This window comes from Phocoena phocoena, chromosome 3 (genome assembly GCF_963924675.1).
Source record: "Phocoena phocoena chromosome 3, mPhoPho1.1, whole genome shotgun sequence".
Taxonomy (NCBI): Eukaryota; Metazoa; Chordata; class Mammalia; order Artiodactyla; family Phocoenidae; genus Phocoena; species Phocoena phocoena.
The window spans coordinates 129,241,364-129,251,109 of NC_089221.1; the positions used below are offsets into that span (position 1 = coordinate 129,241,364).

Below are 9,746 nucleotides of genomic sequence, written 5' to 3' on the forward strand. Positions count from 1 at the left end.
ATTGCATCATAACTCCCTGGTTATTTACATTTGTCACCACTATATTACTGGCAAGTACATGATACTCTTTTCAGTGTGATTTTCCTAGTCTTTAACAGTGTTTGTTACAATAAATGTGTAAAAAGAATAAAAGGATCATCACTGATGTTCACCCTGTTGACTCTGAATCAGTAAGAAAAGATTCAACTGAACTGAGAATTTTAAAGCTGAAATAACTCAAAAAAATTGGTCTATCATACAGCAACTATACTTCAATTTTTAAAAATTCCAAAAAAAATTGTTTACCCGTGCACATGTACGACTGAGGAAATTGGAGTCTAGGGAAGGAAAGTAGCTAACCCCAAAGAGGTTGTCAATGATAAACCTAAGTGAGAACAAGTATCTCTTGAATATTTTTTCCGGCTATTTCCATGACCCTACATAGTTGCTGAAGATGACAATAAATTTGAGTCCTTATCGTAAACCAGGTATGGTGCTCAGTGATTGACATTTGCTTTCTCATTTAGTCCTCAAAACAGCCTGGTAACATTGATGCAAATATTAGCCATGTCGTACAGACCGTAAAATGTTGCTCATAGAAGTTGAGAAATTTGTCAACAGATAGAAGCAGGGTTTTTATCTCTGACTCCAGAAGCCACTTTCCACTCCCCACCCCAAGCTCAGGACCCTTCCCTTAGATTCAGTTTCCTATTTATTAATGCAGGAGTGTGTGAGAGCCTGCTAAACTGGTTGTTTAAATGGTTATTGGTTCATAACTCTACAAGCTAAAATCTTTGAAGAGATGGGGATTTAATTCAAAGTTAGAAGAAGGAAGAAAAAATTGAGATAAGCAGAGGACTACCTCAGTTGTAGTCATAACCTTAAAAAAAATTAATGAATTTGACAGGACACTAAGTATTTAACTTAGTATACTATGTTCTATGAATATTAAAAAAATACACAGTATTTACATTGGACCATTGGACTCTATCAAAATCATTCTTGAAAGATGATATATTTCTCCTATAAAATATTTCTGAATATTTGGGACATACTTAAAACTATGAATGGTGTACTGATGAAACTTGGAATATGACTCTGCCTTATTTAAGTTTTTGTGAGCAGTTTGTTCAAAGAAGGAGCAACTCCTCAGGTAGTCAGGGAGGTAAGGTGTAAGGATTTGGAGGGATTATATTAGGGTCTGGTGGCTACCTGGCTTGTGCCTGGTTTGTGAGTGTCAGGAAGTTGAAGAGACAAGCAGGTGACCTTCGCATCTACAGAAAAGAAGCCTACTTTAGACGTCTGCAATGAACATGGCATTGGCATGGGCCTAAACTCCTTCTATGCATTCTCCACAGATGGTGTTGACCCTACTTAGGAGGGCATTCCCCCTCCACAACTTCTCCTGAAATATGTTTAAACAGTTTATTTGTTTAGAAATTATGGGAATGGGGGGAAGAAGTAGAAACAAATACAGATTGTTTACAGCTCTGTTCCCTCTAGGAATTCTACCGGTTGGGTAAACCAAAAGACAGTCAAGAAAGAGGCAAGGGCATTTTCTCCAAGTGAAGCTATTAATGTAACACTACTTCAAATGACAGTAAGAGCCATTTCTTCCTGAGGGCCTATCGTGTGTGCATGACTTCATTTAATCCTCACTTTCGTTTGTGAGGCAGATACCCCAGTTATGCCCATTTTACCAATAAGGAGACTCTGATATGCTTCCACAGCTGGTAGTTTTTTTCTTTTGGTCTAGAATCTGAGTTTTAGCTGTCATCCATTGTTATGGTGCATTGCAAACATTTCCCTTTTGCATCAAGGGAAAGCAGGCGTCTTCAGCTGAGTGGAAAAAGAGAAATCACATATTTGGAGACAAAAATGTGGGTTTTCTATGTGAAAGATGAGGAATTAGGAAAAACTGTCAGGAGGGGGATGTAGGAGAGGGCTGTAACATAGTTATAGACCCTGTAAAATAACCTCTCTGTGTGTATACTGCTTTTAAAATAACATCCAGGTGAGTGAGGCAATATACTGTAGTGTTTAAGAGCTCTGTCATTTACTAGGTTCACAAGAGACTCTATTATAGTCTTTTGAGAATCTCCTCAAAGATATGGTAAGTTCTCACAGTGTTTGCTATATTCTCATCACTGCAGCCTATATTTCTTAGTAGATTGAACTACAGAAAAGTCCCTAACACTAATTCTTTGTACCGTTGTATTACAAAGTACACACACACTTTGATAGTAGCAGAAGAAAATGGTCCTGATAACCCAGGCTCTCAAGAGACATACAGGCCTATTTGTCCCCGAGAAGATGATTCAAACCGATGATGATGCCACTAAAAGCAACAGGAATGATGCCATTAAAATTAATAGGAATTTGACATATTTTTGTTTTATGTAATTAGAGTACTGAGGGGCTTGGTTGATGCCGTGGAGCTGCTGGATCAAGCCTTTCGTGCCTAATCTGATCATCCTTAGGCAGTGCAGAAGCAGGCACACGGATGGAACTTACATATGCAAAACATTTAGTGTTTCTATAGAATGGGTTCTTAGAAGTGAAATTGCTGAGTTAAGGAGACTCTCCGTGCCGTTTTGTTTAAGATTGCCAAATTGCTTTTTCATAAATGCCATTCCGCTTGATTATCGCACCAAAAGAGAAAGAAATGCTTTTATAAAAATGGCTCAAATGTTTCATTTCCACTAAAAACATTGTGGTTCCTTTATCCCAAAATTACATTTCTTTTCTTTTTCATGTATTTGTTGTCTGTCTGATTTGAGGGTGGCAAATTATTCTCAGAGACAGACAGTGTGCCGATATTTTATTTAACACAGGTTTACTGTGGGACTTACAATAATTTCACAAGCTAGTAGTATACAGAATAGTGTCTTAATAAGCCAATAAAGAAATAATGTACTCCAAATAAATGATAGTTTAATTAAACTATTGTTCCTCACAAGGGGAGATGAGGGGATAAAAGTCCAAATTTAGCTCGAGGTGTACTTTATCGAGTCAGTTCTTGGGGAGAGATGACTTAACCATCCACCAGGCAAACAAAAGTGAAAACTTCCCAGTTGCTAGGGCACGTTGCTAGGGAATGGTGTGGTGGTATTAGTGGGCAAGATGATTGTCTTCGTGGGGCTGCTACACCAGCTTTCGCCAATGCCAGTAAAAGAGTCGCCTTTACCATGGCAGGAGCTAATGCCCCAAGGTCTTTGGAGAACTATTTAGATCAGGCAGGAGTGGCCTTATCCAAACCAAACACTCGAATAGTCCTCACAAACTGTGGACATTTATAGTCTAAATGTCCTCTCACCATAGTTGCTTTTTCATGTTTTTTTTTTTTTTGTAACATCTTTATTGGAGTATAATTGCTTTACAATGGTGTGTTGGTTTCTGCTGTATCACAAAGTGAAGCAGCTATACTAATACATATATCACCATATCCCCTCCCTCTTACATCTCCCTCTCACCCTCCCTATCCCACCCCTCTAGGTGAACACAAAGCACCGTGCTGATCTCCCTGTGCTATGCGGCTGCTTCCCACTAGCTATCTATATTACATTTGGTAGTGTATATATGTCCATGCCACTCTCTCACTTCGTCCCAGGTTACCCTTCCCTGCTCCATGTCCTCAAGTCCATTCTCTACGTCTGCGTGTTTATTCCTGTCCTGTCCCTAGGTTCTTCAGAACCTTTTTTTTTTTTTAGATTCCATATATATGTGTTAGCATACGGTATTTTTCTCTTTCTGACTTACTTCACTCTGTATGACTGCCTCTAGGTCCATCCACCTCACTACAAATAACTCAATTTCGTTTCTTTTTATGGCTGAGTAATATTCCATTGTATATATGTGCCACATCTTCTTTATCCATTATCTGTCCATGGACGCTTAGGGTGCTTCCATCCTGGCTATTGTAAATAGAGCTGCAATGAACATTGTGGTACATGACTCTTTTTGAATTATGGTTTTCTCAGGTATATGCTCAGCAGTGGGTTGCTGGGTCATATGGTAGTTCTATTTTTAGTTTTGTAAGGAACCTCCATACTGTTCTCCATAGTGGCTGTATCAATTAACATTCCCACCAACAGTGCAAGAGGGTTCCCTTTTCTCCACAACCTCTCCAGCATTTATTGTTTGTAGATTTTTTGTTGATGGCCATTCTGAGCGGTGTAAGGTGATACCTCATTGTAGTTTCGATTTGCATTTCTCTAATGATTAGTGATGTTGAGCATCCTTTTATGTGTTTGTTGGCAATCTGTATATCTTCTTTGGAGAAATGTCTGTTTAGGTCTTCTGCCCACTTTTGGATTGCATTGTTTGTCTTTTTAATATTGAGCTGCATGAGCTGCTTGTAAATTTTGGAGATTAATCCTTTGTCAGTTGCTTTGTTAGCAAATATTTTCTCCCATTCTGAGGGTTGTCTTTTCTTCCTGTTTAAGGTTTCCTTTGCTGTGCAAAAGCTTTTAAATTTCATTAGGTCCCATTTGTTTATTTTTGTTTTTATTTCCCTTTCTCTAGGAGGTGGGTCAAAAAGGATCTTGCTGTGATTTATGTCATAGAGTATTCTTCCTGTGCTTTCCTCTAACAGTTTGATAGTTTCTGGCCTTACATTTAGGTCTTTAATCTATTTTGAGTTTATTTTTGTGTATGGTGTTAGGGAGTATTCTAATTCATTCTTTTACATGTAGCTGTCCAGTTTTCCCAGCACCACTTATCGAAGAGGCTGTCTTTCCTTCCATTGTATATTCCTGCCTCCTTTATCAAAGATAAGGTGATCTGGGCTTTCTCTCCTGTTCCATTGATTTATATTTCTGTTTTTGTGCCAGTACCATACTGTCTTGATTACTGAAGCTTTGTAGTATACTCTGATGTCAGGGAGAGTGATTTCTCCAGCTCCATTTTTCATTCTCAAGATTGATTTGGCTATTTGGGCTCTTTTGTGTTTCCATACAAATTGTGAAATTTTTTGTCCTACTTCTGTGAAAAATGCCATTGGTAGTTTGATACGGATTGCACTGAATCTGTAGATTGCTTTGGGTAGTATAGTCATTTTCACAATATTGATTCTTCCAATTCGAGAACATGGTATATCTCTCCATCTGTTTGTATCATCTTTAATTTCTTTCATCATTGTCTTATAGTTTTCTGAATACAGGTCTTTTGTCTCACCTATTAGTTTTAGCATCAATCAATGGTTCTAGCCAGAAACAATTATTACTATGGTAATTAACAAATGATGACTTTTTAATCTCATCATTCCCTTCTACATTTTAGTTGGCATTGTCCTGTAGGAAGGGTTTTTGCATATCTCCCATTTAATTTTCTCATTTATGTAATGGTCTCCTGGATTCTAATTTATTGGATAAAATCTGTTGATATAATTTATTATTTTTGCTAAAATATTCCTATTGTTGGCCACGTGGACTCACTTTCAACTGTGTCTGTGTCCTTTGATGTATACTAATCATTTTTTGAGCACTTTCTTACTGGAAGTCTCCAGATTCATATGTCGCTTGGCTGGAGTCAGTCTTTTTCCAAGGAACTGTTGAGAATCATATTTAGAAACCATGATCTGGGCGTGACATATTATTGGGTGTCATTGCTTGTAAGTGCCCTAAGTAGACTGAGATAAGAACTACATAGAGATGTGTATGTATGTACATAGACATGTACACATCTATATCTAGAACTATGACTTCATACTGATACTTCCAATGTTATAGGATTCTCTCTAGCCGTGCCCCTTTCCACATTTGTAATTCTCTTCTTTGACATTGAGAAACTTGAGTCTCATTATCCAAACTATACTTATTTCGTCAATCCTAGAGTATTTAAAATATTTGTATTTTTTAATGCTAAATTTGGTCAATTTAGTTTTGCTAAAACTGAAAAACACATCTATTGCCTAGAGTTTAACCTCCGTTTACTGTTCTTGTTTTCAGCTTGAGGGTATAGAGCAAAAGTAAGGTATTCAAAAGTTAACTTGGAATGGTTCATTTTTCTGCTTCATTATGATTATGTTATTCATTTGAATTAGTTATGTTCTTCTGTTTCTATTTCATTTTCTTCTCCCCCATCCTTGTTGATTTTATTTATATTTTTATGTATATTAAAAAATATGTTTTAATAGCTCGGACTATACAAAATTTATACTTGAAAGTGTCACTCCTCCAACCTCTGCCATTGCTTTTGTCCCGTTCCCATTTTGCCATCCTTTTCACCCTAAACGTACACCATAGGTAACCCATCTCTTTCTAGTTTATCCTTTCGATGTTTCTTCTTGTGCAAATGAGGAGATTTCTACAAGTTTTATTTCCCCTTCTTTCTTAAGTAAAGGTAGCCTGTAGCTTCTTTTTTTGCACTTGGATGTTTTTTTTCACTTAACACTGTATTCTTCTTATCCTTTCTAACAGCAGTTGGATTTGTAGTGCTGTTGCCTCTTTCATTCCTGACGGTGATAATTGTGCTTTCTTGCTCTCTCATTTTTTTCATATCGTTTTTGTGAGGAGCTGATCATTTTTATTAATCTTTTCAAAGAAATGGCTTTGGGCTTTAATTTTATCTACTATTTGTTTTTTTATCTCACTTATTTCCACTCTTATCTATAGAATTTCCTTCTACTTATGATGGATTTAATTTGCTTAGCTTCTTTGGATGGAAGCAGATTGTTGATTAAAAATATATCTCCCTTTCTAAAATAAGCATTTAAGGCTATACATTTCTCACTAACTGCTGTTTTAACTACATTCAACATGTTTCTATGTGTTGTGTTTTCACTGTCACTCGGTTTGAGATACTTTTTAATATCCCTGTAACTTCTTTGATCCATGCATTACTTCTATGTATACTGTTTAATTTCCAAATATATAGGGTTTTTTAGATTTTTTTATTGATTTCTGATTTAATTCCACTGTGGGCAAAGAATCCAGACCCTAATATAACAATCTTTTCAAACATTTTGACAGTTTTTTTTAACATCTTTATTGGAGTATAATTGCTTTACAGTGGTGTGTTAGTTTCTGCTTTATAACAAAGTGAATCAGTTATACATGTACATATGTTCCCAAGAATTTTTTTAATGGCTCAGCATATAGTGTGTATTTTTTTGAACATTCTATGTAAACTTGAAAAGAATGTGTATTCTTATAATTGCTATTTGCTGAGTGTAGTGCTCTGTAAATGTTATCTAGGTCAAGGTGGTTAATAATGCTCCTATTTTCTATGTTCTTACTGATTTTTTTTTTTTTTTCTGGATCGTCTGTAAGTTATTCAGAGAGGAATGTTAAAGATGCTAACGAGTATTTTGGATTTGTCTGCTTCTCCCTTTAGGTCTTTCAATTTTGCTTGGTGTTTTTCAAAGATCTCCTAATAGGCACATACATTTCTGATTGTTGTATTCCTGAAAAACTAACAGTTTTGTCATTAAGAAATCTTCTTTATTATCTCTTATAATAATCTTTGCCTTAAATTCTATTTACTATTAATATAAGTCGCTCCAGTATTGTTATGTTTATTATATATATGATAAATCATCTTTCATTCTCTTACTTTTAGGTTATCTTTACCTTAAATTTAAATGCCATCATTTTTAGAAAGCATATAGTTCTGGCTTTTTTTTTTTTTTTTTTTATGCGTTACGCGGGCCTCTCACTGCTGTGGCCCCTCCCGTTGCGGAGGACAGGCTCCGGACGCGCAGGCTCAGCGGCCATGGCTCACGGGCCCAGCCGCTCCGCGGCACGTGGGATCCTCCCAGACCGGGGCACGAACCCGCGTCCCCCGCATCGGCAGGCGGACTCTCAACCACTGCGCCACCAGGGAAGCCCTAGTTCTGGCTTTTTATTTGCAGTCCAGTCATATTTCACTTTTAATTGAAGTATTCAATCCATTTTTGTATAAGGTAGTTATTAATCTCTTAGCTTTAAGTCTATCATTTTTCTATTTGTTTTTATTCAGATTGGCTGGCTTGTTTATTTATTTATGGTTTCCCTATATCTTCTTTCATGCCATATTTTAGGTTTATCAGATAGTTTTAGTAGTCCATTTTATTGGCTTTTTAACTATACTTTGTTTTGTTGATTGTCCTAGAGATTATAATATGCATTTTTCCCCCTCGTTCCCTAGTATCTTTATTTATTTTTCTTTTATTGAGGTAGAGTTCATGTACAATATTATATAAGTTACAGGGTACAATATAGAAATTCACAATTTTAAAGGTTGTACTCCATTTATAGTTACTATAAAATATTGGCTGTATCCCCTGTGTTGTACAATATAGCCATGTAGCTTATTTTAAACATAATAGTTAATACCTCTTAATCCCCTACCCCTGTGTTGCCCCTCCCCTCTTCCTTCTCTCCACTGGTAACCACTAGTTTGTTTTCTGTGAGTCTGTTTCTTTTTTGTTATATTCACTAGTTTGTGGTAATTTTTAGATTTCACGTGTAAATGATATCATGCAGTATTTGTCTTTCTCTGTCTGACTTATTTTACTTAGCATAATGCCCTCTAGGTATTGACCCATATATTTATGGCTCTCTATGCTCTGCATTAGCGTATAGAATCCCAATCTATGATCATTTTCTTTAAGTTTGAATAACATGCTTTAGCATTTCTTAAAGTGCTGGTCTGCTGCCAATAAATTCTTGCACTTCCTATTTACCTGAAAATATCTTTGTTTTGCCCTCATTTTAAGGTTATTTTCACTGGACATAGGATTCTGGGTAAAAGAGTTTTTTAACAATTTAATCATCATTCCGTAGTCTTCTAGCCTCTTTTGTTTTCAGTATCAGTTGTCATTTTTATTGACAGGAGACTATAATGTTCCCTATATGTAGTTTTTTTCCTCTGTCTGGTTTCATGGTGCTCTGCTTATTTTTGGTTTTCAGAAATTGGGCCATATGATGCCTAAGTTTGTTTTTCTTTGTAATTATCATAACTGGGATTTGATGAGCTTCTTGGATCTGCACATTTGTTTCCCCCCCACCAAGTTTAAGGAATATTCAACTACTTGCACTCCCCCTCTTTCTTTTTTTCTGTCTTGTTTTATCTCTACTCTCTCTACCATATATATTATATTGCTTTATAATATTAAAATATATATTTATATTATTGTCTGCATACTGAAACAAAAGATGAAGCTAGAAGTAGATCGCTTGTCCCTTTCTCTCATCTCCTCCCAGCTCACAATGCTGACATCTCTTAATAGTCCACATTATCTTGGAGCTGCAGTCTCAGTGCATTCAAGTCTCAGCACAATCTCCTTTGGAGTTCTAGACTTTTTCTAGAAAATCTTAGCCCACCACAGCCACTCTGCTTCCTGTCATAATGTCATTTGCCCTGGGCATGTACGGAATCCTTGCCCTCCTTCTTGTACTGTGTCATTTTGTGGAGGTGGTGTTTGCCATGTGACTTTCAAAAAAGCCAGCAGGTTTTAGGAATGTTCACAGATGTTTTAGTTGTGTTATCGGTATGGATGCCATTACATATTATTTTATATCACTTGATATTTTCACATGAGTCTCAGAAGTTCTATTCATTTAGTTTCAATCTTTATTTTCTCCGTTCTTCATGTTGGATAACATATTGATATTCTATCTTCAGAAAATAATATTTAGAAGATAATCTATCTTCAATTTCACATATCTCTCCTTTCTGCTATCTCCAGTCTGTTTCTAGAGACTTTTCAAGGAAATTTTCATTTCAAATATTTTACTTTTCAGTTTTAAAATTTTTATTTTATTCTTTCATTCAGTTTTCATTTT

At 36.0% G+C, this 9,746-nt stretch overlaps 1 pseudogene; it reads right to left on the reverse strand.

The window, feature by feature from the left end:
• Nucleotides 1-9,122: 9,122 nt before the first annotated feature.
• LOC136120300 (large ribosomal subunit protein eL42-like) lies at nucleotides 9,123-9,465 on the reverse strand (annotated as a pseudogene).
• Between the last annotated feature and the right edge of the window lie 281 nt (nucleotides 9,466-9,746).